The following is a 27,581-nucleotide window of genomic DNA, read 5'->3' on the forward strand; positions in this document are numbered from 1 at the left end:
TTAGCTTGAGGTAAAAAGCTTTTGATTATAGCAATCCAAGTTGTTCCCGTAGTTTACTCCCAATAGGTCACAATACCTCTTATAGAACCCTATTCTATCAACCACCCTATTATCAAAGCCATGGCCACATTCGAGGCCACCGTTGAAAATGTTGTTGATTAAACCATAGCTTGGGACTCGACTAGCTAAAGTGTCAAAAGTAGATGGTCTCCATTTTCCAATTACGACATCGTGGCTAGATGGCTTGTTTGCCTGTGGGCTCATCCAAAACCATATCGCTGTTTTGAATGATATGGTGTGGTCTGCGGCTACCATATTCGGATTATTTGTGAGATTAGTTTGCCTGCTTGCTCGTAATTGTAGTTGCTAACAATAGTGAATGAAACAATCAAAGTTAGTGTAAAAGTTTGGAAATAGATTTATTTCATAGTTTAGTAATTAAAGGACTTGTCATTTAAAATTTGAAATGACATAAGACTTTGTACACTATTATATTCAAAAATTAAATAAAATTTCGGATTCCTTTTTACTTAAAATGGAGAGGGATTAAAAAGCTCTTTCTGATCCTCTTCATCTGTATATAGTATTAAGTCATTTAATAACACATTATATGTTATTAAATTCAAAAAACAAATAAAGCTCTAACACATTATAGTATAATTTCAAAGACTTACTGTGTGAGTTGGATAGGTCCTCTGTCATAATATTGCTTGCCAAGAGGGCATTGAGAATCTTTTGGAGTACAATAGGTTTGTTTGTGTTTTTCTATAATAAAGCAGTATCCCCACGCATATAGGCCACCGGGGTGATTTGCCCACCCTCCTAGAAAAATAATAATCATCTTTTGCAATAAAAATCAAGGTAACCCAACAAATTAAGAAGGGAGTTAAAGATATTGGTTTAGGAATTAGGAATTTTTTTAAGAAATTTTTTATGGGCTGAAGCTATCATCTGCGTCTGAACGTCTGATAGGGAAAGAGCAGAGACTCAGAATAGAAACTGGCGGGGCCCGTCCGCTCGGCCAGCCGGCCCACTCTGAAGAATTAATGGGCCGGCTGGCGGGCGAGACAGAATGGGCGGGCACTACTAACCAAGCCAAGCCTAGTTCTCGTCGATAGGTGCTGGTAGCTTGCTTCCAAGCCTTGCCTTATATAATAGTTGTGGCCATGGCCCTAAGGAGCCTTAAGCACTTGTACAATGCGCAAGTCAAGGCTCCACTCCATTCTACTCGTTGCCCAGAGCCTTGACTTTCTATTATATTAGTAAAGCGTAAAAAAAAAAAAAATTGTGAACTATTTTAAGAAACTTTTCATGGGAAAAAAAAAAATAATTGTTTTGACGGCTTTTTGTATTTTTCATGAAAGTAGTATCAAAATTTTTCTAAACTTTTCTAAAATGATTTAACAAATATCTCATATATGCTTGCAAATTTTTCTTTCGGTGTACACATTCGAACTACCGTCATGATGTCTTTATTCTTTACCCAAAAGGGGTTAGACATCTTGGATGAACTCAACATCTTCTTGGATGCATAGACCATTCGTTTCAATCCAAAGTATGTAAAGTTATAAATGTATACAAATTCTTTGAATTCTATTCCTACATTTCCCATGACTTTTTAAATCCATCCGTATCAATTCAAAGCATGTAAAGTCATAAATGTATACAAATTCTTTAAATTTTATTAATACATTGAAATAAATTCATTTGCCATTACATAATAGTTTGATATAAATGCTAAATTTAGATGAAGTGGAAGCCTAAATGAGAAGAATGTCATACAATGTGCCACTTGGCAAAACTTCATGCTTTCCCACATAAGGTCTCAACTTATATATATATATATATATATATTGATGTGGAACAAATAATATTTGTCCAATTCATTGAATTCGACTCTTGAAATTCCGCATTGAAGTTAGACTTATGCAAAAAATTGAAAAGTTTTTTTGATTCCTACATTTCCCATGACTTTTTAGATCTATCTGTATCAATTCAAAGCATGTAAAATTATAAATGTATACAAATTCTTTGAATTTTATTCCTACATTTCCCATGACTTTTTAAATCCATCCGTATCAATTCAAAGCATGTAAAGTTATAAATGTATACAAATTTTTTGAATTTTATTAATACATTGGAATAAATGCATTTGCTATTACTTAATAGTTTGACATAAATACTAAATATAGATGAGGTGGAAACCTAAATGAAAATGATGCCATACAATGTGCTACTTGGCAGAATCTCATGCTTTCCCACATAAGGTTTCTACTTTTATATATATATATTGATTGATGTGGAACAAATAATATTTATCCAATTCATTGAATTTGACTCTTGCAATTTTGCATTGAAGTTAGTCTTATGCAGAAAATTGAAAAGTTTTTTTGATTCCTACCTTTCCCATGACTTTTTAGATCCATCCGTTTCAATTCAAAGCATATAAAGTTATAAATGTATACAAATTTTTTGAATTTTATTTCTACATTTCCCATGATTTTTTAAATCCATCCTTATCAATTCAAAGCATGTAAAGTTAAAAATGTATACAGATTCTTTGAATTTAATTAATACATTTGAATAAATACATTTGCCATTACATAATAGTTTGACATAAACGCTAAATTTAGATGAGGTAGAAGCCTAAATGAGAAGGACGTCATACAATGTGCCACTTGGTAAAATCTCGTGCTTTCCCACATGAGATTTCTACTTTTATATATATATTGAATTGATTGGTAATTTAACATGATATGAAATCTAAAGATTTTGAATTTGTTCACTGTGTCTTGGATTCAATCTCTATCATTTTCACTCTATCTCCCATTTAAAATCTCATGTATTAATTGGACCTCATCTATTATCTTAATTCTCAAGTGTTGGATGGATTTCACCTATTATAAGAGACCAAGTTTGAATTGCACTTACGTGTAGGGATGTGCAGAAAACTCATCGACTCACCAAACCCGACCTGACCCAACCCGACCTGCCAAGTTAGGTCAGTTTTTAAGGCTTGGTGGGTTGGATTGGGTTATAAAAAAATTTTTATAACGGATCGGGTTGGGTTTGGGTCATAAAATTACAAACCCGCCAAACCTGACCCAACCCACCCATATTTAATATATATTTAAAATATTATATATTTAATGTATTTTTTTTTAAATCAACTGTAGGGCACTTATATATATATATATATATATATATAGCAGCACTTCCTCGGTTCCTCCTACTAATACTAATTTAATATATATATAATATATTATATAATAAATAAATTTTTTAAAATAACTAGTTCTTCCTATCCTATATAAAAGTCAATTAGTTCACACAAACCCTAATAAATTACTATTGTTGTTTAGTCATTAGTATTGTTTGACTTTAAAGAGTTACATTGATACTAATCTTTGGGTTTTTTTTAATATATATATTAATATTAATATTTTTTTACTTAATTTAATAATAATAATAATAATAAAATTTATCAAACTCATGAATTTAACCCGACCCACATGGGTTGAACTTATATAATAAGTTGAATTTTTTTGACAAGTCAAAAATTTCTCTTAACCCGATCCATACATATCCCTACTTACATGGAAAGTGACGTTATAAGTCCGTACTTAAATGGTTAAATTTCCGTATTCCAAAAACTTCAAACGTTCAAAATCAGTAATTTAATAACAAAAAATCCGATCTGGTCATAAAAAATTGATCTAGGACCCTGACATACGGAGATGACTTGACTGGAGGTACGGAGATGGCTTGACTTGAGGTGATCAGATTAGAGAAAGTAGAACGCGCATGGAATTGGTCTAGTCAACTGCTCTATTGTAAACTTGCCATTGCATGAAGTCGTGCATGTGCGCTGTGATATTAAATACGGAAGACTTTGATCTGAGAGATCTCACATTCACTTCCATGATTACCACCTATCAGTGCTAAACAAAATTCTTAGAAGAGATTATGAGTTCATCACTTATTCTATTCATGGTCATGCGCCTTCTTGCTTTATTGCCATTGTTTTATCTTATATTTGCTGGCTCTTTTTCATTTGTGCAGCCATTGTGTCATGATGACGAGAGCTTTGCCTTGTTGCAATTCAAAGAAAGCTTTATTATCAATCAGTCGGCATCTCATGCTCCTTCTGCTTATCCCAAGGTTTCGTTGTGGAGGCTCGAAAATGGCGATTGCTGCACGTGGGATGGTGTTCGGTGCAATGAGAACACCGGTTATGTGATCAGCCTTGACCTCAGTAGCAGTTGTCTTTATGGTTCTATCGATTCCAATGCCAGTCTCTTTCGGCTTCTTCACCTCCAGAGGCTCAACCTTGCCGACAATCACTTCAATCACTCTCAAATCCCTCTTGGTCTTTGGCAGCTTTCAAAGCTAACATATCTAAACCTCTCAGAATCTGCACTTTCCGGTCAAATTCCATCAGCTCTTTTACAGCTTTCTGAGTTGGTTTCGCTTGATCTCTCAAGTAATCCATTGAGTCTCCAAAGCCCTGGCTTAAGAGGTTTGGCTGAGAAGTTAACAAACCTGGAACAACTTCATCTTGTTGGGGATAATATAACTTCAACAGTGCCTAATAGCTTTGCCAACCTAACTTCCTTAACATCTCTTCTTCTTGAAGATTGTGGCTTGCACGGTGAGTTCCCCAGTGGAATTTTTCAACTATCCAATCTTCGATTACTAGATTTGGGGTCCAATCCAGATTTTTCAGGACGTATTCCAGAATTCAATAGAAGCTTCCCACTTGAATATTTAAGTGTTAAAAGCACAAGTTTTTCTGGTGAGCTACCTAATTCAATTGATAACCTCAAGTCATTATCTACTTTTGATGTTGGTTTCTGCCATTTCTCTGGATCAGTGCCTCCTTCACTAGGTAACCTTACTGAGCTCATTGAGTTACATCTTACATTTAACAATTTCAAACCTTGGACTTTGTCCTGGCTTCATAAGCAAACCAAGCTGATTATTTTGGACGTAGCAAAGACCAACTTGTATGGCAACATTCCATTTTCTCTTGTAAACCTGACCCAAGTTAGATTTTTACAACTTTGGTCAAATAAATTAACCGGTCCTTTCCCATCTTGGCTAGCAAATCTCACCCATTTAACTGACCTAGCACTTGGGGCTAATGAATTGCATGGTCCAATTCCAACTTCGATTTCCAATCTTGTGAATCTTCAAAGCCTTACTTTACATTCAAATCATTTGAGTGGCACAGTGGAATTTGACTTATTTTACAACCTCAAAAACCTAACCGACCTTGAATTATCCGTAAACAATCTTTCATTGCTTGTCAGGCCTAATACTACTACTCCTCGTGAAAAATTTAAGGTATTAGGACTGAGTTTTTGTGGCCTAAGTGATTTCCCAGATTTCTTACGAAGCGAAGATGAATTGGAATATTTGGTACTCTCTCAAAACAAAATTCATGGCCAAATACCAAAGTGGATGTGGAGCTTGAGTAAAGACACTCTCCAGTGTTTAGAGATGTCTAACAATTTCCTCACAGGTTTTGAACAAGCTCCAGATTTTCCACCTTGGACTAATCTACGAGTTTTGGACCTTAGCCGAAAAGAGCTGCAAGGATCACTTCCAGTCCCACCACCTTCCATCTACGTTTACTACATCGCTAACAACATGTTTAGTGGAGAGATCTCACCAATGATCTGTAATTTGAGTCTTCTTTCTATCCTCAAAATGTCATACAACAATTTGAGTGGCTTCCTACCAGGATGTTTGGGCAACTTGAATGACCTTTTGATTCTTAGTCTACAAGGGAACAACTTTCATGGTAGCATTCCACAAATGTTCATGAGAGGCAGCAAATTGAGGATGATCAATTTAAACCAAAATCAATTACTAGGACCTATGCCAAGGTCACTACTTAATTGTACCGAGCTGGAAATTCTTGATCTTGGAAAAAATTATATAAATGATACTTTTCCATCTTGGTTGGGCATTCTTCCAGAACTAAGGGTTCTCATATTGCGGTCTAATGGATTTCATGGTGTTATTGGAGAACCTCTAAGCAATTTTGAATTCCCAAAGTTACAAATTCTTGACTTTTCTAATAATAGTTTCAAAGGTAAGTTGCCATCTAAATACTTTCAAAATTGGCAAGCCATGCGAATCATTGATGTAGATCGCTTAAAGTATATGCATGCAATTCCAGGCTTCCAAATACCAGGAAGGATATGGTCAGCTCGATATGATTACCAAATGAGTTTGACAAACAAAGGAATAGAAACAAAATATTGGAAAATCCAAGATTTCTTGGTGGCCATTGATCTCTCAAGCAATAGGTTTGACGGAGAAATTCCAGAAGTTGTAGGGAATCTAAAAGGACTTCATATGCTTAACTTTTCCAACAATGTTCTTGTAGGTTCTATCCCATCCTCTTTGGCGAACCTTACAAACTTGGAATCACTAGACCTTTCTCTAAACAAGCTGTCAGGAGAGATTCCTTCGCAACTAGCAGAGCTCAACTTCCTTGCATTCTTGAATGTGTCTCATAATCGTCTGACAGGACGCATACCACAAGGAAAACAGATTGTGACATTTGAAAGCAGTTCATTCGATGAAAATGGAGGATTGTGTGGAAGTCCATCGTCAAAAAAATGCGGTCATGTTGGAAACTCATCACTTCCACCTTCAACTTTTGAAGAGAAGCAAATCTCAAAGTCTTCAATTGAGTTTGGTTGGAAAGTAGTTGTGGTGGGTTATGGATGTGGATTGATAGTTGGAGTCCTTATTGGGCAAATTGTGATCTCAAGGAAGATTGATTGGTTTATCAATACTTTTGCAATAGATCAACCAACGCGAAGACTGGTGAATTGGAAGGGACGTCGAAATTACATTCAGTTTAGTAAGATATTTCTCTAAGAAATAAATAAATCCTACAAATGTTACTTGCATTGATATTAATATTGATATTGATGATATAATTCTATTTCTTTCCTCAAAAACAAATATATATTGATGATATTATTGCACTTGATAGCGTCGGTTGGCTACGCCAAATTCAATGTGACAAAATTTTTTTTTTTTTTTCCTTATTTTTTGGTGACCTTGACTTTGTCTCAAGGTAGTCTTTTCCATCGAGTTTCTAGTCCAAAATTTCAATCAAAAGAACTTGATCTTTATTAACAGTATATGCTACGGTTTAAGGTTTGAACGGTTTTAAGGCTTCATGATGAATTGACATGTGTGGCCAATTGGATCTAGGTATATTATGGCCATGTGCAACATTAATGAAACCAAGGTCTGAATTTTTTTGAGTTATATATAAAAGAATTCTCCTCTTTAAATTGAACTATGATTCAGAAATACTCTTAAGTCTTATGTTTAACCATGACAAAACTTGAGAGTAACCCAGTAAAAATATGTTTCCAACTCTACTTAAAATACCTACAAAATAAGACATTCTCCTACTAATCCATGTCTTCAAAACAAACTTATCCAAAAAAAAAAAAAAAAAAAAAAAAAACTTCTCAATCCACTTGTATAATTCCTTCAAGACCATGTTCTAACTTATTCCTTTTTTTTTTTTTTTACTTTATCAAGACTCACCAATTTCTTTTATTTAATTTTTAGGTTATGTCATAATTTAAAATTTGAGATAAATGGAAAATCATGACACTAGACCCAAAAAAAAAAAAAACATCATCAGATCTGCAAGGGATCATAGGAAAGTGTGTCGTGATAAGTATAAGAGTAAATTTATATGAAAGTTCAAAAACGTGTATAAACACCTTTGAACGTTTAGACCCTCAAATTACAACTTAACCAATTCAAGTAATATGTCAAACAACTAGTGTGCGGAAACTTAAAATATACTATAATATGAAATTGGTTAAAAACTATCTAAGCCAAAACAAAATAAAATCCACAGCAGATAATAAAAATGCAAAGATAGAGAGGAAGGAAGATGCAAACACAAAGACAACACGCGATGTGTTATCGAAGAGGAAACCGAAGCCCTCAGGAAGATGCAAACACAAAGACAACACGCGATGTGTTATCGAAGAGGAAACCGAAGCCCTCGGCGTAAAACCTCAGCCCTCGGCGTAAAACCTCTCCGCCGCCCTCCAAGCGGTAAACAATCCACTAGAAAATACAATTGGGATACATGGACAGCAATAGACCCTCCAAGCCTAATCTACCCAGTGCACCTAAGCCCTCCAAGCTTCTTGCTCCAACGAGGTTGCGCCGAACCTTTTTCTTTTCTAGCTTCCTGGATTCCGCTACTAGACCGTAGCATCAACCAATGAAGATTGGTTCCTTCCTAACTGCTTCCCAGAAATCCAAACAGCTGTCTCACAGTGATGATGATGGTGAGAACCAGGTTTGGTATAATGCCTTTCAAGGATTTGACAATGGAGAGGAAGAGAGTTGAGGAATTTGAAGAGACTCTAAGGTATAGATTGTGGGTGAATCAATCTTGTTTTTCTTTAGGGTTTCTCTCTCAAAATTCTCTCTGGAAGCTCTCTTTCAATCGTGGGTAAAAGGGGTATTTAGTGGGAGAGGAATGTGAAACGTCAGGTTTTACAAAATAGGGGTGGCTCGCGGCTTGACCTCGTGGCTTGACTAAGTCGCAAGATCCAGTCGCGAGATAACCGTATGGCCAGTTGTCCTGTTTTGTCCTGTAGTGCTCCAGCTAGCATGACTGTTCATCTTCCAGCATGCTTGGCACGTGTGCTGCGTCTGGCGGCTTGCAGCCGCGAGTCACCCGCGAGTCCCAGCCGCGAGTCTCTGTTTTCTTGCACACTCTTGAGCAATCTTCACTCTATCTCACTCACTACTCTTACATCAAACCCACCTAAATACAGGGTTACTAAATGCTGAATTACAAGCAAATTTGGCACGAAATAAAGCCAATTAGATGGTTGAATAAATTCAACCTTACAATCTCCCCCTTTGGCTATTCCGTGACAAAACCCTAAAACAGACTCTAGACTTAACATGTGAGTTGGGAACAGTTGAACAAAACTCACTCACACCTAACTCTAGAAACTGTGAAGCACTTGAATCATATGGACATAATACTCCTGAAACACAACAATACACCATGATCATTGTAAGCAGAAAATTATAAAATGCATATGAAACAGGCAATATGTGATCAAGCAAAGATGGAGTTAAGAAACAAACCATGGCTTGATCAACCAAGTGAACACCACAAGGTAGTGATCACAGTGCTCATTCACACTTGGAATGAACACAAGGACATACAAGTTAACAAGCACAAGGCAAGACACTTGTATGTTCAACACTCAACCAATGCATAATACACAAGGTATATGCATCTAGGAACAATCCTACAAGGGCACAAGAGTGACAGTACATAAACCAAAATGCAAGACATTTATCATTAAAGTACTGATTTCAACATAGCATAAAGGCTGCAATAAGTAAGGTACAAACCATAAAGCCTACAAACTATGCATAAAACATTAACCCTAAAAGCTTACAAAAGCACATGGGTACAAAAACAAAACATCCTAAATAACATCATCAAAATATATTAAAGTTTAAACGAAGAGTATAGGTTAAGAGTTAGAAACAACTATACACCAAAAATACAGTGTATCAAACCTATATAACAAACATAAACCACTTAAAACAAAAGTATGTGTGTACTCCCCCTATCACTATGCACACTTCCCTTTGAACTTTCTCCCCCTTACTGAATGCTCTCCCCCTTTTTGGCACGAATAGCTAAAGGCTCTCATCCAACTTTCGTTGAATATCATCTAGCTGATTCTCCATAGTCTCAAGACGCATTTGGACATGGTTGTTTGTGGAGTAGAGAAGTGCCACAATCTCATCAATGCGTTTCTGAATATGCTCAAGTACACTCCCGACTCTATCAGTATGAGGAGCAGTCTGTGCTTGCGGAATACTAGCCGGTGAAGCTTCAGGAACAGCACGCGAAGTAGATGTAGTATGTGCAGGTGTCTGATTCAGGGACAGATGGAGTAACCGGAGAGATGTGAACACTCCTTGGTGATTTAGAGGAGTGACTTCTGCTAGCTTGAAGAGTGAACATGGAAATGGGACGCTGACGGGTCAACATTTTTCCATCTGCAGGAGGAATAATGCCTTCACGAAGAATGAGCTTCATGATGAGACTGCAAAATGGAATAACTCCTCGAGCTGCAGTTCTACATGCGGTCTTCCTCAAGGTGTAGTAGATGTGAGCACATATATCAATGGGGGCTCCTGTAATAAGATCACAAAGGAATAGAGCTCTCCCAAGATTGATGAATGTAGTGTTGGACAGTGGGTAGAGATTGGTGAACATGATCAACTTCAGTGTGGTCAGCTCTGATACAAACTTTGCGGTGCTGATGGATGTTCCTGCACTGGATACTTCATGATCGTATCCTAGGATTTGTAGAATTTCTCCAACTTCTGGAGTTCGTTCATCGTAAGGAGTTAGATTCACATTCTGAGGTCTGGTGATGCCGAGAAGATTTGCGATGGAGTCTGGGGAAACACTAAACTCTGTTCCTCTGACCCAGAAAATGAGTTGAACTCCAAGATCAGTTGCATTGGAGAAGCATTCTTTGACCAGCTCATCCATTGGATCATCAAAGTTCCCGAACAAGTTTGCCCAATCTCGTTTCTCAAATATTCGAGGGATAAAAGTGGTCCCTAAGGTATTAAACTCTACCACCCGTTCCACTATAGTAGTTGACTTGTCAAAAACGTTTGAGTAGACGTGTGAGTTAAGCGGAAGTCTGAACCTATCCTCATTGGGGTCTTGAGATGCCTGAGATGATAGTCGAGTCCTTTTAGCAACTGGTGTTGCTGGTTCGTCAGCAACAATGTCTTTACCCCTGGAAGATCGACGAGACATCTGTAAGAGAACAGGCCCACAGCAGAGAACCAAACAACAGTACCACACAAGATAAATGTCAACAAGATTCAGAGCAAAAAAAAATTTCAATACATAAATACAATCTGAAGATAGTGCAGACCCAACCAAACTTCCAACAATACAAAGGAGCACAAAATGACAGGTGAAGCAAAATGGTGATAGTGCACAAAGGTATAGATAGACAAAACAACTAACAAAACTGTCAATGAGACAGGTTATCATGACCATGATATGCAAACAGATACAGCATTCGAACATTTAGAGCAGATATCATAAAACACTCCACAAGAGATATGAACATGGGAAAATATTTCAACATGAAGTAACAAATCATCCAAACTAGAGCACATGGTTGAGAGACACACATTATGTTATCATAAAAACTCAATAACCAATACCGAAAACCAACATCAATACTCAAGCAAGTGAAATGAGCAAGTCAAATAAACACCAAACCCATTTAAGAAAAGATTTTCAGACTCAACAACAGGCAAATATCAGAACAATGAAAAACACATTGTGACCACTCAACATGAAAATAGATGAGAACAATAGCAAACATAGCAGGCCATACCCATCACACAAAGAGAGAAAAGTTTCGAACACAATATCAATCCAAACGGTAAAAGAAATATCCATGAAATAGGTAAAATGAGATTGAGAAAACAAAACCCATACCTTTTCTTGATGATTTGGAGCAAGAAATGAAGCACCAATGAGATTTGAAAATGGATTCATGGAGTGTTTGGGAAGGGGATAGTTTAGAGAGAAGATGAACAGTCACAAATGTTCAAGGGAAAACTGAAAAAGATTTAAAAACTACTCCTGTTTCTGCCAAACATGTTTTTTTCGCGACTTGATTAAGTCGCCACACAGTCGCCAGTTCAAGTCGCCAAGACACTCAAAGACAAAAATTTGAAAAATTCTTCTAAGTGTTTTTCGCGACTGGAAGGTCTACCCGCGAGTGAGTCGCGAGCTGAGCCGCGAAAATCTCTGAGTAACCCTCGCGACTGGACCTTCCACTTGCGAACAAGTCGCCAAAAAATACCCGCGAAGACGTGACTGAGGCACGCGACTTGACATACCCGCGACTGAGCTGCCAAAACAGGGCAAAACTGGATTTTTGAAATTTTCAGATTTTTCAAACAAATTACTTTCCAAAAACACCTAAAACACTCAAAAATCTTTTTGTGCTTGATTTAACAAAGATTGAGCATGTGAAAACACATTTCATCAAGTACAATCACACAAATGAATATGGCATTTATTGAAAATAAACTTGTGTGTTGTGTGTGGATATCAACAATAAGATAGTCCTTAGTCTAATGTGAAACTTCAATGATCAATTCAACCAAGACATACACAATTAGTACTAGATCATGTGACCCATCTCAATTATAGAAGTATGTATATATGACCTCCCACACAACTTGATAACTTAACTTGGAGCTTTACATTTGACTCCACTTTTAATCATAACATTTGATCTTTTTGATCTTTTGAAGCAATCACCTATCATTGTGAGAGTGATATTTGACATTTCACATTAATGAACAAGCCTTTGGCTTTTTGAATAAACATTTTCTTTAATATAAGGTCGCTTACCCTTTTTCCTAGTCAAATACTAGAATGTGCGACAGGCTTTTGCAGCTCAATATCTCTTTTCATTTGGAGATTTACATTTGGTGAGCTCTTTTTAGCAAAACAAAAATAAATAGTGGGAAGATATATAGACACAAGTCTATGCATGTCTCAAGATCAACATAACCATTCACTAATCATTCATGACAAGTTTGAAGATCTATTTACAACAATCACATAGATTTCAAGATTTTTCCCACAGTGATATAAGTGCATGAAAACAAGTAATGCTCGAAAATGCACAAAGCCATTAGCATAAAGGTACAAGGCAAAACAAGTTTTGAGACAAAAACTCAACAAAGTCAATCAAGCTTTTTGATTTTCTAATTTTTATGTGATTTTTGGATTTTTGACACAAGAAACAAAAAGATTGATAAGACAAAATTAAAAATATGCACAAGTAGACAAGCAAACAACCAACAGCAAAAACAGCAAGCAAAACAAACAAACATTGTCACAAAGCATAGGAAGTATTAATGCATGGACATATTGTAATGCTTATGCATGAGTACCCTTTTTCACCCACACATCACTTGCGTTTGGGGTGATTTCCTTATAGGATTGGGTACGGGAGTTAGGGCTTTCAAACCTTCGTGAGAAGCTTTCCAAGTAGTTGGTGAATGCACCAATCATCTTCATCACGTTCATCATTCCGAGATCACCATTCTAATCTTTAGATTGATCACCTGCCTAAATTCTTCTATCATTTCTAGGTCCTCCTGACCTTTGAGGAGTTGCACTATTCTTTGCTGTCAGGTTTTGGCAATTTGGTCGAGTATGCCCTTGAAGTCCGTAATAATGACACACATAAGTTGCTCTAGGACCTCTTTGTGGTCGTGGGCGTGACTTGGCACGAGATTCAGACCTGCCCACAGATTGATTACGGGGGTTTAGCATCCGTTGGTTCACCACATTCTTCTTTTCCTCCACCTCGAGCTTCTCACCATTAAGGTCAGCTACGACTGGATCTTTGGCCTTTACAAACTTCACTTCTTTAGTGACATTTCCAGATGAACTACTTCCTCCGGTATATCCCAATCTGGATTTGTCTGAAAAGCTCTTTTGAGATGAGATAACGTCATCTAGCTTCTTGGTGGTGACCCTCTCTATTTTAGCATTTCCTTGCACAACCTCATTCTCAAGAAATCTCACTTTTGTGTAAGTTTCGGATAACTCACCGTTCAGAGTTTCTATCTCACATTTGGCCTCCCTATATCGGATTAGGAGACTTTTGTAATCCTCCTCAGCCTTCTTCATTTTTCTCACAGCAGCCTTGGCCACCCTTGTGTACTCACCCGACTTCTCCAAAAGTGAGTTATAATTCTCTTGAAGATTTGCTGTGCTTTCATCTTCTTCAGCATTTGATTCTTCAACAATTCCTAGTGATTCATCATCACTATGTTCTCCAAGGTCTCATACAAGCAGATTCAACTCATCTGAAGACTCAACATGAGCAATAGTCATAAAAGTTGAATAGTTCCCCTCTCCATCACAGCTCTCTTCAGATTCTGAGTCAGATGAATCCGAGTCACTCAAAGTCGTGGCATACACTTTACCTTTCGATTTCAAATAATTCGGACATTCCTTCTTAAAGTGTCCATGCCCGTTACATTCGAAACAAGTGACACCTTGTGTGGGTTGGGATTCTTTTCCATCTTTCTTTTTGAATTCCCTTTTCTCCCTTCCAGAACTTTGGAATTTTCTTTTATCATCAAATTTGCCATTATTTTTGAATTTCAAGAACTTTCTGAAATTTTTGACAAGGTATGCAACATCTTTGTCAACCACATCTTCTCCCGATGAGTCTTGATCTTTCACCTTCTCATTAATGGTCTTTAGAGCAAGAGATTTACTCTTCCGTTGATTTGGCAGCGACATCTCATATGTCTGCAGAGAACCAACCAACTCCTGTCCTTTGATGTCATCAAGGTCCTTGCTCTCTTCAATCGCTGTCACTTTAGCACGAAAACTTTCCGGCAATGATCGAAGGATCTTCCTTACAATCTTTGAATCCTCTGTTTTCTCCCCCAAGTTGAACTTGCTGACAACCACCTCATTTAGCTTCCCATAGAAAGAGTCAAAAGACTCATCCTCACTCATTTTGAGCTCTTCAAACCGAGTGGTCAGCATTTGTAACTTGGTGTCCTTCACTTTCTTCGTGCCTTCATAGGTGGTTTCCAAAATCTCCCATGCTTCTTTGGCAACGGTAATATGAGAAATCATGTGAAATTCATCTGGAGACACACCACAAAAAATAGCATTGAGTGCTTTACTGTTAGCATTAGATGCAGCAAGTGCTGTCTTATCCCATGTGGATTTGGCTACCTCAGGTCTGGTCCAACCAATCTCAACAGCATCCCAAACAGATTCATCAATAGAACATAGAAAAGCTCTCATGCGAACCTTCCAAAAAGCATAATTACTACCATAAAAATATAGAGGTGCATTTAGGGATTGAGACCTATCTATCTCAAAAGGGAGTCAAGGATCACACAATGGTAATGAAACCAATAGCAGTGTACCCGCTCTGATACCAATTGAAAGTTCAAAAACGTGTATAAATACCTTTGAACGTTTAGACCCCCAAATTACAACTTAACCAATTCAAGCAATATGTCAAACAACTAGTGTGCGGAAACTTAACATATGCTATAATATGAAATTGGTTAAAAACTATCTAAGCCAAAACAAAATAAAATCCACAGCAGATAATAAAAATGCAAAGATAAAGAGGAAGGAAGATGCAAACACAAAGACAACACGCGATGTGTTATCGAAGAGGAAACCGAAGCCCTCGGCGTAAAACCTCTCTACCGCCCTCCAAGCGGTAAACAATCCACTAGAAAATACAATTGGGATACATGGACAGCAATAGACCCTCCAAGCCTAATCTACCCAGTGCACCTAAGCCCTCCAAGCTTCTTGTTCCAACAAGGTTGTGCCGAACCTTTTTCTTTTCTAGTTTCCCGGATTCCGCTACTAGACCGTAGCATCAACCAATGAAGATTGGTTCCTTCCTAACTGCTTCCCAGAAATCCAAACAGCTGTCTCACAGTGATGATGATGGTGAGAACCAGGTTTGGTATAATGCCTCTCAAGGATTTGACAATGGAGAGGAAGAGAGTTGAGGAATTTGAAGAGACTCTAAGGTATAGATTGTGGGTGAATCAATCTTGTTTTTCTTTAGGGTTTCTCTCTCAAAATTCTCTCTAAGCTCTCTTTCAATCGTGGGTAAAAGGGGTATTTATACTGGAGTGGGAGAGGAATGTGAAACGTCAGGTTTTACAAAACAGGGGTGGCTCGCGGCTTGACCTCGCGGCTTGACTAAGTCGCGAGATCCAGTCGCGAGATAACCGTATGGCCAGTTGTCCTGTTTTGTCCTGTAGTGCTCCAGCTAGCATGACTGTTCATCTTCCAGCATGCTTGGCACGTGTGCTGCGTCTGGCGGCTTGCAGCTGCGAGTCACCCGCGAGTCCCAGCCGCGAGTCTTTGTTTTCTTGCACACTCTTGAGCAATCTTCACTCTATCTCACTCACTACCCTTACATCAAACCCACCTAAATACAGGGTTACTAAATGCTGAATTACAAGCAAATTTGGCACGGAATAAAGCCAATTAGATGGTTGAATAAATTCAACCTTACATTATATAAGTATCATTTTTCATACTTTCATTTTTCTTCTCACACAAATAAAGAAATTTATATTTGTTTTTCATCATTCCACTTTTTCCATCATTCCAACTAAACACACATAAAGAAAAAAACTAAAATTTTTGCTATCCTCACACTCTTCTATCCTTACAACATATCCAGCCTTCTACTTTTCAATCATTTTAAGTTCTAACTGAACTTAGCCTAAATGACATAATACCATCTACGCTTTTAGATTTATACTAATATTTAATTTGTGCTATAAAATTTATCCATGTCAAATAATTAATTTGATATTTCTCTGCATCCATGCACATAGTGCATCAATAAGACAAGCAACCCATATTGACTTTGAACTATTTAACGAATTGTCAAGAAAAAAAAGGGGACAAAACAAAACAACACCATGCGTACGTATAGAGTAGAGACTTGAATCTCATCTATTCAACGAAAGCCATGACATGCTCTCTCACTCACAAAGGAAAAAAAAAATTAAGTCCTACACGTTTGAGCTTAGCTTTCTTGCGAGGAAGTATCTCGGCAGAAGTTCTTGAGTTACGAAACTTCATCTATATTTCAGCTTTATTATTCAACCACGAGTTGTACGTGAACTTGACCAAATCACAAAATAATAATAATAATAATAATAATAATAATAATAATAATAATAATTAATATTGAATATAAAATATTAAATAAAATTTGTTTAAATAGAAAGAAATGGATGTATTTAAGGATTTATGATATTTGCTTCAACATATAAAGCATGGTAAAAAAATGAAAGAAGAAAGTTTTTTTTTTTTTTATACAAGATAGAATTATACTCTAGCCTAATTTAAGTGTATATGTGTGTGAAACTCCCTCCTGGAGACTTGAACCCCGGCCCTTGCCCCCCACACTTCACAAGGGTGTGCGGTGGTGGACCAAGATCATATTATTGAAAGAAAACCTTAATGGTAAAAGAATTATTCCTGATATAGATTTCCTACATAATCAAATTATTCCAAATTTTAATCCCATTTAGAATTTGGGCATCCATGTTGTCATTTACTCCCCCAAATCTTGCACTCTATTATTAATTTTTGAACACTCATAATTATTGGATTTAATTTCCCTTATTAATGTCAAATTGTCAATCACTAAATTAGTAAAATAGCCCCAAAAAAAAAGTTTCCTAATCATAGTTAGGCATTAACAATTTTCTTTTTCTTTTTTGAAATCAAGGGTAGTAATTGTATTAATGAGAAAAAGTATAAACATAACGTATACAGGAAAATTATTGAATATTTCAAGAGTATCATAAATACGTATTCCTTTATCTTACATGAATTGTGGGTCCCATGATAAATTTAATTAGTGGAACCAACAGTTACGTGAGAGAGAAGAATATGTATTTATGGTACTCCGGGAGTACTCAATAATTACCCACGTATACAAATGTGAGTCTGGCTTACCTCTAGTAAAAATTTAACAGGATTATCTCCTTTTGTTTTACATAGAAGCTGCCACATCACCCGCTGATAAACCTACTGTGGAGATTAAAACGTAATGCCACATTATTAAATTTCAAGTGTAAACTAACATAACTCACCCACAAAACATAGTTGAAACATATTTGATCGAGTAGGACCAAAGTGGACCGAACAAGACTGAAGTAGACCGAATAAAACCTAATGGACCAAATAGGACTGAAGTAAACCGAATATGACCAAAGTGGACCAACTAGAACCAAATTGGACAAAATGTACTGAATAGGATGGAAAATAATATTACATCATTTAATAACACATTATATGCTATAAAATTCCAAAAAAAAAAAAAAAAAGTTCTAAGCATAAAATGAAGAACTAATTTATAATTTCAAAGACTTAATATGTGAGTTGGATAGATCCTAATATTGTTTGCTAGGAGGGAATTGAGAATCTTTTCGAGTACAATAGGTTTGTTTGTGTTTTTCTGTAATAAAGCAGTAGCCCATGCAAATGGGTCATCACTGGGTGCATTTGCCCACCCTACTAAAAAAATAATAATCATCTTGTGCAATAAAAATCAAGGTAACTCAACAAATTAAGAAGGGAGTTAAAGATATTGGTTTAGGAAGTAGGAACTATTTTAAGAAACTTTTTATGGGTAAAAAACAATCAATTGTTTTAATGGTTTTTTATATTTTTCATAAAAGTGATATCAAAATTTTTCAAAAATGATTTATTAACAATTGTTATAAGGGTACCTTTTAACTGGACCTAATTAAGAAAATCAACAAGTGCTTATGATTATATATGTAGGTTACTCAGATTTAGTGTCCAAGACTACAAGCCCACTAAGAAGCTAAATTAGATTATATTTATACTACAATTTTGTGCCAAATATCCTTCTAATCCAACTAGAGTTCGATGCCAAGCTTTTTTAGATTTTCAATACACTCTTGTAGGGTCACGATTCGTGGCGGACCGTAACAGTGTCGGGTTCGCACGTAAAACGGCCCTAACAATATCATTTGTAGAGCGTGGGTTTAAAAGGCTAGGCCTTGATCGATAGGCGATGGGTTTTTCATGGCGTTCATACAAGGTTAAACGATCGTCACCCCTAGAGTACTCCTCCTGGAGGTGGGCTGGGAGGCTCTCGTTTTTGGCCATTTTTTCCCAGCCCCTTCCCAAAGTTACTTAGTTTTCCTTTTATACTCGCCTGTGTTCATTATCCTTCATTCACGTGTAGGGTCAATCTTTACATGGCTGATACTTATCCCATCAGTCCATCCCCCAAAGTCGTTGGGGGTGGTTGTAAGAGCCAAAGAATGCGGCCCTGTCGGGTTCAGAACATTAAATGACAATAACAGCAGTTTTTCCTGGATATTTTAGATCTTTCTTCCATGTTCCAGTCCTATACCGTTTTTACCCTTCCCTTTGGGGGTACTGTGGGTCTGCCGAGGACTGAACTACCCTCGGCGGTACCCAAAGGCTATTTCGTTGAACTTGGGCCATAACCCTCCTCGGCTTGGGCCTTTGGACTCTCCCTGGGTAGATGGGCCTGGCCCATAAGTCATTTGCGCCCCACATTAGCCCCTCAAAACCCGGCTGTCCAACCTCTGGGCTGGACAGGGGGGTTTTGGGTGACGCCAAACTTCTTCCTACGGCCCAATCCATTCGGCCTATTAAACATGCTAGCGGATCCTCATATGCCCAAGAGGTGCACCGGTCTACGAGACAGTTCTTAATTTCGCGCTTGATGCGTTCTTATCGCTTGGGGTATCCAAAACGCGCTTTGAATGATCACTATTTACGAGACTACTTTAATTCGACGGTTTATTTTGATGGGGTGGAGAAACGGAACCGGCATGTTTGTGTTGACAGATCCCTTTGGAGATCTGAACCTATTAAATGCCTCCCGCTCCCCCCTCTATATAAGAAGGAAGAGAGGAGGTTATTGTTTTTATCAAGAATCCCTTTTCATCTCCCTGAGACTCTGAAATACTTAGCCTCCCTTAGGATTCGGTTTACCCACTGGTTTATACACTTAATCGTAAAACACTTTACCGTAACAACAAGGGATGCAAAAGCCCCACCCCTCCCAAAAATGCCACGTTCCGATAAAGCTCATCATGGCTCGATCGGGACAAGGATGGCGAAGACTCAAAATCAACCTCATCCTTTTTTCAGTCAAAATCCGAAGCAGGGACTCGTCACGTCAAACTTTCGACGTGACTGAGTCGAGAACAACCAAGATCATTACCATCCGGCTCCTCACGAGCGTACCTAATATGGCACCGGCGTGTTAGGAGTCAGGGCTGAGGCGGGGGCTAAGTGCTTCTGTTTCTCCCTCTTTTGCTCCTTTTCTTTCTTTTCATTTCTTCTCTCCTCTTCTCCTCCTTCTTTACTCATGTCTTCCATCTTCTTTATTCATCCCCTCCATCTTCGTCATTGATTTCTTCCTTACTATTTCCTTCTTCTTCATTCATTTTCTTTTTTAAAGTGAGTCCCTCTCTTAGTATGAGCAGCAATGAGGCGGAGATTGGAGAAACTTTGAAGACGAGTTTAAAAGACGCTTGACAGTTTACTTTTCTGTACTACAGATGTAATGGTTGTTTAGACAGTTCACATTTTATATAGACTCGTTTGAGCCCCTTTTTGTATGTTGTAGCAATTTTTCATATTAATAAAGATTGTTGTCTACCTTATTTCGCATATTATGTCTTTACGTTTTCATAAATTTGCAAGCACTGCTCGGCACAATGATATAGCATCTAAATCAATGGCGACTAAAACAAAAATACTTGATAATAAATAGATATCGCCATAACTTTGATAGAAGTGCTTAGCACAATAAGGCCGACCCGTAAAAAATAGTACTTACCCGGAACTAGCCGAGGAGAGAACCGAAGGCTCGATGCCGTGTGAGAAATAACCATCCGAGGACATATCACCTGCCAAATGAATAGCCCTCGTATACGACTGAATGCTGGGGCGTTCCACCACCTTCCTTACACCCTTATTGGCCTTAACCTTCTATGGTGTTTAAGCCGTGGACGAAGTGACTTGACGTTTTTATCAAGTAGCCCATCTTACTAAATTCAAACCTAGTTTTCCATCATCCAAGTAGTTGGTTTCCCCAGAGGCCTGAGTCCGTGGACCATACAATGTCTTGGTTCTGTCCAAAACCTAGTTTTCCATCATCCAGGTGGTTGGTTTCCCCAGAGGCTTGAGTCCGAGGACTATGCAATGCCTTGGTTCTGTCGTGTTTGGTTTCTCCATTGGCTTGGGTCCGAGGACCATACACGGCCTTGGTACTGTCCGACACTTGTAACTTTTATTTTTTGTACTTGGTTCCCCCATAGGCTTGAGTCCGAGGACCATGCAATGCCTTGGTTCTGTCCCTGGGCCCCTGTGCTGAATCGGGCTTGGGCCGCGAATCTATTGGGCCCACAAATTAGGGGGTATTTTCGTAATTTTAGGTCACGCGGTATTTTTCGGGCGTCTCGGTGTTCGAGGTGCGCCTTCTCGAGACTCCTTTATCTTCAGGGCTGCAGACGACATTGGAAATCGTGCCAGAGACGTTTTGTCTGTAGCGTTCCTTGAGACGCTGCGTGAATTAAATGCCACCACCTTATCTTTTAACATAAATAGGAGAGAAAGTTGCTCTATCCACACACAAATCCTTCAGATTCCTCCCTTAGTTCATCATGCTTAAGGCAGGGTTTGGGAAAAAGGAGCTCCCTCCGCCACAAAGGCGTCATGTCCCCCCGAGACTCAGAGTAGGGAGGTACGGGCCAAGGAGGTGCAAGTTCAAGGGAGCATTCCCTTTCGTCATAGGGGAGAGGGTCTTTTTCCCTCTTTTAGTCAAAATCCAAAGCAGGTTCTGGTCATGCCAGTTTTTCGGTATGTCCAAAGAAGGAATTTTCACCATCAGCACTGTCTGCCTTGCAGCAGGCAAATTTTTGTGGGGGCTTCCCAACCTCAAGCTCCTAGCACCTTTTCTGTAGATTGTGTTAGCCTGAGGTCAGGTTCTTTGGCTGCCTGAGTTATGGGCATGCAGAAGTGTCGAGGAATAGTTTCCTTAGACAATAACTTGGCGCAGTAGCCAACCTCTCCTCTGAGCTGTCCCCACGGCCTTATCTCCACTCGCTTGTATTTTCCTTTACTTATGTAGTCAGTTTTAGTGTAAGCTTGTTTCAGCTTTTCATTGTACACTGTACTGTTCCTTTGTCTTAATGAAATATGTGTCTATTTCTCCATACATATCTTTCTTCTCCGTAACAACTACTTTACGCATGAATATTAAATGCAAGCTTGCCCTTAAGGATATTCCAGGCAGAAAAAATGCTTTAACACAGGTTCCTACTAATTTAAACTCACAAATATTATCAAGTATAACAATGGTAACTTTCAATAAATTAAATTCTTGGAACTAACCGGGATAAGCGCTGAGTACTACGCGATGCATGCTAGACCAATGTCCGAGAACGATAATCTCTAAATAATTCGTCTGAAAGGGTAGCCAAGTAGCGAGGGACTTTGATTGTGCTTTTGGGTAATGAATTGCGTCGTACCGGACCAACCCCTTTGACACTAAGGACCCGAGGGCAGACCGTGGAATCCGTGCATTCGAGGTATTAACCCATTTGTGAACTAGGAATCCTCCTCGGATGGATTTTGAGGTTCACGTGCCATAGTTTTTTTTTTTTTTTTTTAATAGTTGGTTCCTCATCCAAGTAGTTGGTTTTCCCACAGGCTTGAGTCCGAGGACTATGCAATGCCTTGGTTCTGTCCAAAACCTAGTTTTCCTCATCCAGGTAGTTGGTTTTCCCACCGGCTTGAGTCGAGGACTATGCAATGCCTTGGTTCTGTCCAAAACCTAGTTTTCCATCATCCAAGTAGTTGGTTTCCCCAAAGGCTTGAGTCCGTGGACCATACAATGCCTTGGTTCTGTCCAAAAACCTAGTTTTCCATCATCCAGGTGGTTGGTTTCCCCAGAGGCTTGAGTCTGTGGACCATACAATGCCTTGGTTCTGTCCAAAACCTAATTTTCCATCATCCAGGTGGTTGGTTTCCCCAGAGGCTTGAGTCCGAGGACTATGCAATGCCTTGGTTCTGTCCAAAACCTAGTTTTCCATCATCCAAGTAGTTGGTTTCCCCAGAGGCTTGATGCCAATTGGTTCTGTCCAAAACCTAGTTTTCCATCATCCAAGTAGTTGGTTTCCCCAGAGGCTTGAGTCCGTGGACCATACAATGCCTTGGTTCTGTCCAAAACCTAGTTTTCCATCATCCAGGTGGTTGGTTTCCCCAGAGGCTTGAGTCCATGGACCATACAATGCCTTGGTTCTGTCCAAAACCTAGTTTTCCATCATCCAGGTGGTTGGTTTCCCCAGAGGCTTGAGTCTGTGGACCATACAATGCCTTGGTTCTGTCCAAAACCTAGTTTTCCATCATCCAGGTGGTTGGTTTCCCCAGAGGCTTGAGTCCGAGGACTATGCAATGCCTTGGTTCTGTCCAAAACCTAGTTTTCCATCATCCAGGTGGTTGGTTTCCCCAGAGGCTTGAGTCTGTGGACCATACAATGCCTTGGTTCTGTCCAAAACCTAGTTTTCCATCATCCAGGTGGTTGGTTTCCCCAGAGGCTTGAGACCGAGGACTATGCAATGCCTTGGTTCTGTCCAAAACCTAGTTTTCCATCATCCAGGTGGTTGGTTTCCCCAGAGGCTTGAGTCCGTGGACCATACAATGCCTTGGTTCTGTCCAAAACCTAGTTTTCCATCATCCAGGTGGTTGGTTTCCCCAGAGGCTTGAGTCCGAGGACTATGCAATGCCTTGGTTCTGTCCAAAACCTAGTTTTCCATCATCCAAGTAGTTGGTTTCCCCAGAGGCTTGAGGTGGGGTTTTCCATACAAGAGGCTTGAGTCCGAGGGCAATGGTTCTGTCCAAAACCTAGTTTTCCATCATCCAGGTAGTTGGTTTCCCCAGAGGCTTGAGTCCGTGGACATACAATGCCTTGGTTCTGTCCAAAACCTAGTTTTCCATCATCCAGGTGGTTGGTTTCCCCAGAGGCTTGAGTCCGAGGACTATGCAATGCCTTGGTTCTGTCCAAAACCTAGTTTTCCATCATCCAAGTAGTTGGTTTCCCCAGAGGCTTGAGTCCGTGGACCATACAATGCCTTGGTTCTGTCCAAAACCTAGTTTTCCATCATCCAGGTGGTTGGTTTCCCCAGAGGCTTGAGTCCGTGGACCATACAATGCCTTGGTTCTGTCCAAAACCTAGTTTTCCATCATCCAGGTGGTTGGTTTCCCCAGAGGCTTGAGTCCGTGGACCATACAATGCCTTGGTTCTGTCCAAAACCTAGTTTTCTCTTTGCACGGGGCCTTGGCTGGCCTTTAGCTTTAGGAGAGTTAACTACTCAGCCAAGCCCCTTGAGTTTATCTATACAGTTAACGTTACCAAGCGCCTAGTTTGTTCTTTACGAGGAGCTTTAGCTTTTAGGGGAATTAGCTCCTCAGCTAAGCCCCTCGTCAAGAAACGTAGCCCCTAGTGAGATTTTATACCTGAACTCTATAACCAACGGTTAGAAATAACAGAGGAACTGTTTCAACCTACCACCTGCGCCAACACGCAAGCCTTTCCCACAGACGGCGCCAATTGTAGGGTCACGATTCGTGGCGGACCGTAATAGTGTCGGGTTCGCACGTAAAACGGCCCTAACAATATCATTTGTAGAGCGTGGGTTTAAAAGGCTAGGCCTTGATCGATAGGCGATGGGTTTTTCATGGCGTTCATACAAGGTTAAACGATCGTCACCCCTAGAGTACTCCTCCTGGAGGTGGGCTGGGAGGCTCTCGTTTTTGGCCATTTTTTCCCAGCCCCTTCCCAAAGTTACTTAGTTTTCCTTTTATACTCGCCTGTGTTCATTATCCTTCATCCACGTGTAGGGTCAATCTTTACATGGCTGATACTTATCCCATCAGTCCATCCCCCAAAGTCGTTGGGGGTGGTTGTAAGAGCCAAAGAATGCGGCCCTGTCCGGTTCAGAACATTAAATGACAATAACAGCAGCTTTTCCTGGATATTTTAGATCTTTCTTCCATGTTCCAGTCCTATACCGTTTTTACCCTTCCCTTTGGGGGTACTGTGGGTCTGCCGAGGACTGAACTACCCTCGGCGGTACCCAAAGGCTATTTCGTTGAACTTGGGCCATAACCCTCCTCGGCTTGGGCCTTTGGACTCTCCCTGGGTAGATGGGTCTGGCCCATAAGTCATTTGCGCCCCACAACTCTAATTTCATATAAATTATCCTTCAAAATTATACTCAAATTTTAATTTGGATCAATTATATTTAATTTCAAATTCATCTATGTAAACTTAGCAAATATAAAAACACTTAACATGAATTTATTATTATACTTTTGTGTAATACTATGAATATGTATATATAATCTACTACTTACTAGGTAAAATAAAAATAGTCCCATATGTGCGTACCTAATTGGGCCGGGTTCTATTTAATTGCTCTTTTGCAGATGTAGGGGGCTAGGGGCTATAAGCTTTTTTTTTTTTTTTTTTTTTTTTTTTTTTTTTTTTTTTTTAAGAATCATGTAGGAGCTATACGCCTACAAGCTAGTATATATATAAATTACGAAGTTTGAGGTTTTTTTTTTTTTTTTTATTAAAAAAAAAATTACCTCATAATATCTTGTCATTAGCCTTTGTTGTCTTACAATTTACATATCACTAGTCGTTAACCCGTGCGATGCACAGGATAGTTAAACAAAATTTATACACATTCACTTTTATTGGTATAATCATTTGAAAATAATTCTAACTAATACCCAAATGTAAGAGACACATTGACTTACTATTTAAAGTAGCCTTTTGAAGAATTTACACATATTGTGCAACTGAGCCTTAATTTCTCATCAACAATAAAAACATGGAAATTCAAAACATGGAAAGAAAATAAAAATTACAACAATTAATTCCATTATCTTTCATGCTATACTTTGTAATTGTACGGAATTAAGTCAACTCAATTTAAGTAGTTGTAATAAAATTGGCTTCTACTATTCTCTATTCTATAGAGATATGAACATATTAGATTTCTTAAACAATTACCGGTATTGCAATAAAATGATTTATTATTGAAAATAAGAAATAAAGAAAATCTGTCTATAGCTTAAGAAACACAATATACTAAAATTAAAGAGATAAAATTTTCGGAGGACAAAATATTATAAATAATTTTAGAAACAGATTATACACTTAAAAGGGTTAGTAATTTATAGCACTTACCCCCCACTATTAGTATACAGACACCAAGTGCGGTCGTCGTAACCCTTTGAAAGAACCTTCCCCTATTGGACCCTATCAAAAAAAAAAAAAAAAACACTCAATTAACAAAATTGATCCAAAAGGGTCTAAAAAGCACACAAAATCAATTCAAAAACAAAATATATGAGACAAAGTAATTACTTTCCGCTGCCAATGAAATCGTCTTTTGTATTGCTATTCCAAACTGCAACACTTATCTCTCTAAGGCCTTCAATTAACGAAAACACAAACTTCTCTTGGAATACCGGAGTATTATGACCATCTATACACACACACACAAAAAACAAAATTAGCATAACTCACTATAACTTTATAGAAGCCTCAAAAATATAAAGAGAAATTAAAGGAGTTGAATTTGATATTTATGTTTGGAGAGAGAGAGTTTGCAGAAACTGTGGCTTTATATTTCTTAACTTGAGAGAGGGGTAAGGTTGCTAGGGTTTTGAGGTGTTATAATGTTTTTATTTTTATTTTTTATTTTTTAAATATTGTGCTGACGTGAAAAAATGTGGTGCCAGCAGAGGTTTCGGTTTTATATATATATATATATATATATATATATAGATTATTTTAACATATATTTTTTAAAATGAAGTTATATTTTATACAGATTCTATATAGATTCTCCTTCATTTACACCCTCCATAAATAAAATCTTGTCATGTCATTTTTCTTTAAATGGTAAAATAGATAATTAATATATAAACAAAAACATAATAAATAAATGCTTATTAATAGCTTCCATAATTACCAAATTTCATATTCAAAAAAATTAAATAAAATAGAAGATTATATTTTGTACAACATAATTTTTTTTTTTTTTTTTTTTTTGAGAAACAAACTAATTGTTAAATACATACACTGTAACACTCAATTACACTTTCTCACCAAGTTCAAACACATTATTTAATTCAAAGTACCTAACTCTTGTAGCAGTAGAATTGAGCTTTACCATTGATACCACTCTAATTATATTTACTAATCAGTAACCACAACAAGCTGTATAAAGTGTAAACGGTTATGGAAAAAAAAATTAAGAAAAATGTTGTTTCTATGCGCTTACTGAATTAACAACTCGAATGCTACTAATTACCTGTGGTCTGATGAGAGGTTTGAGCCAAGAATGCCGCAATCTCCATTTTGGGTGTAGTAACATCACCAGTTGTACCAAAGCCATTGCAAGATCGAGCAGCAGCAATGAAAGCATTGTTAGTGTAGAATCCATTACTTTCACATCGCGATTCCGATACATAAGCAATTGGTCAAAAAGAGAAGCACTGATGATGCTGCTAACATCGCCATAATCAGTATCCCTAGTAGCAGATGGAGGTATATCAGGTCGTTTGGGGTGTCTAGGGAGTGCACTAGGATTGCACTGGCTCTGGCAACCAAATCCACAGTACTCACTTGTATTGCAACGCCATCCAAATCCGCTTCAGCATAACCCATGTGGACATAGAGCACCCAACTTCTGTCTTCCACATTCGTATGCTGAGGTTCCAAGCAAGAATTCAGCAAAGAAAAGGAATATCAAAGAGAAGAGCTTCATTTTCTTATCTTTAAGAGTGCATACAGCAATAT

The 27,581-nt window shown here is 38.2% G+C and overlaps 1 pseudogene; it reads right to left on the reverse strand.

The window, feature by feature from the left end:
- On the reverse strand, positions 1-27,549 carry LOC115974027 (annotated as a pseudogene).
- Positions 27,550-27,581: the final 32 nt, after the last annotated feature.

Source organism: Quercus lobata, chromosome 2, assembly GCF_001633185.2.
Source record: "Quercus lobata isolate SW786 chromosome 2, ValleyOak3.0 Primary Assembly, whole genome shotgun sequence".
Classification (NCBI taxonomy): domain Eukaryota; kingdom Viridiplantae; phylum Streptophyta; class Magnoliopsida; order Fagales; family Fagaceae; genus Quercus; species Quercus lobata.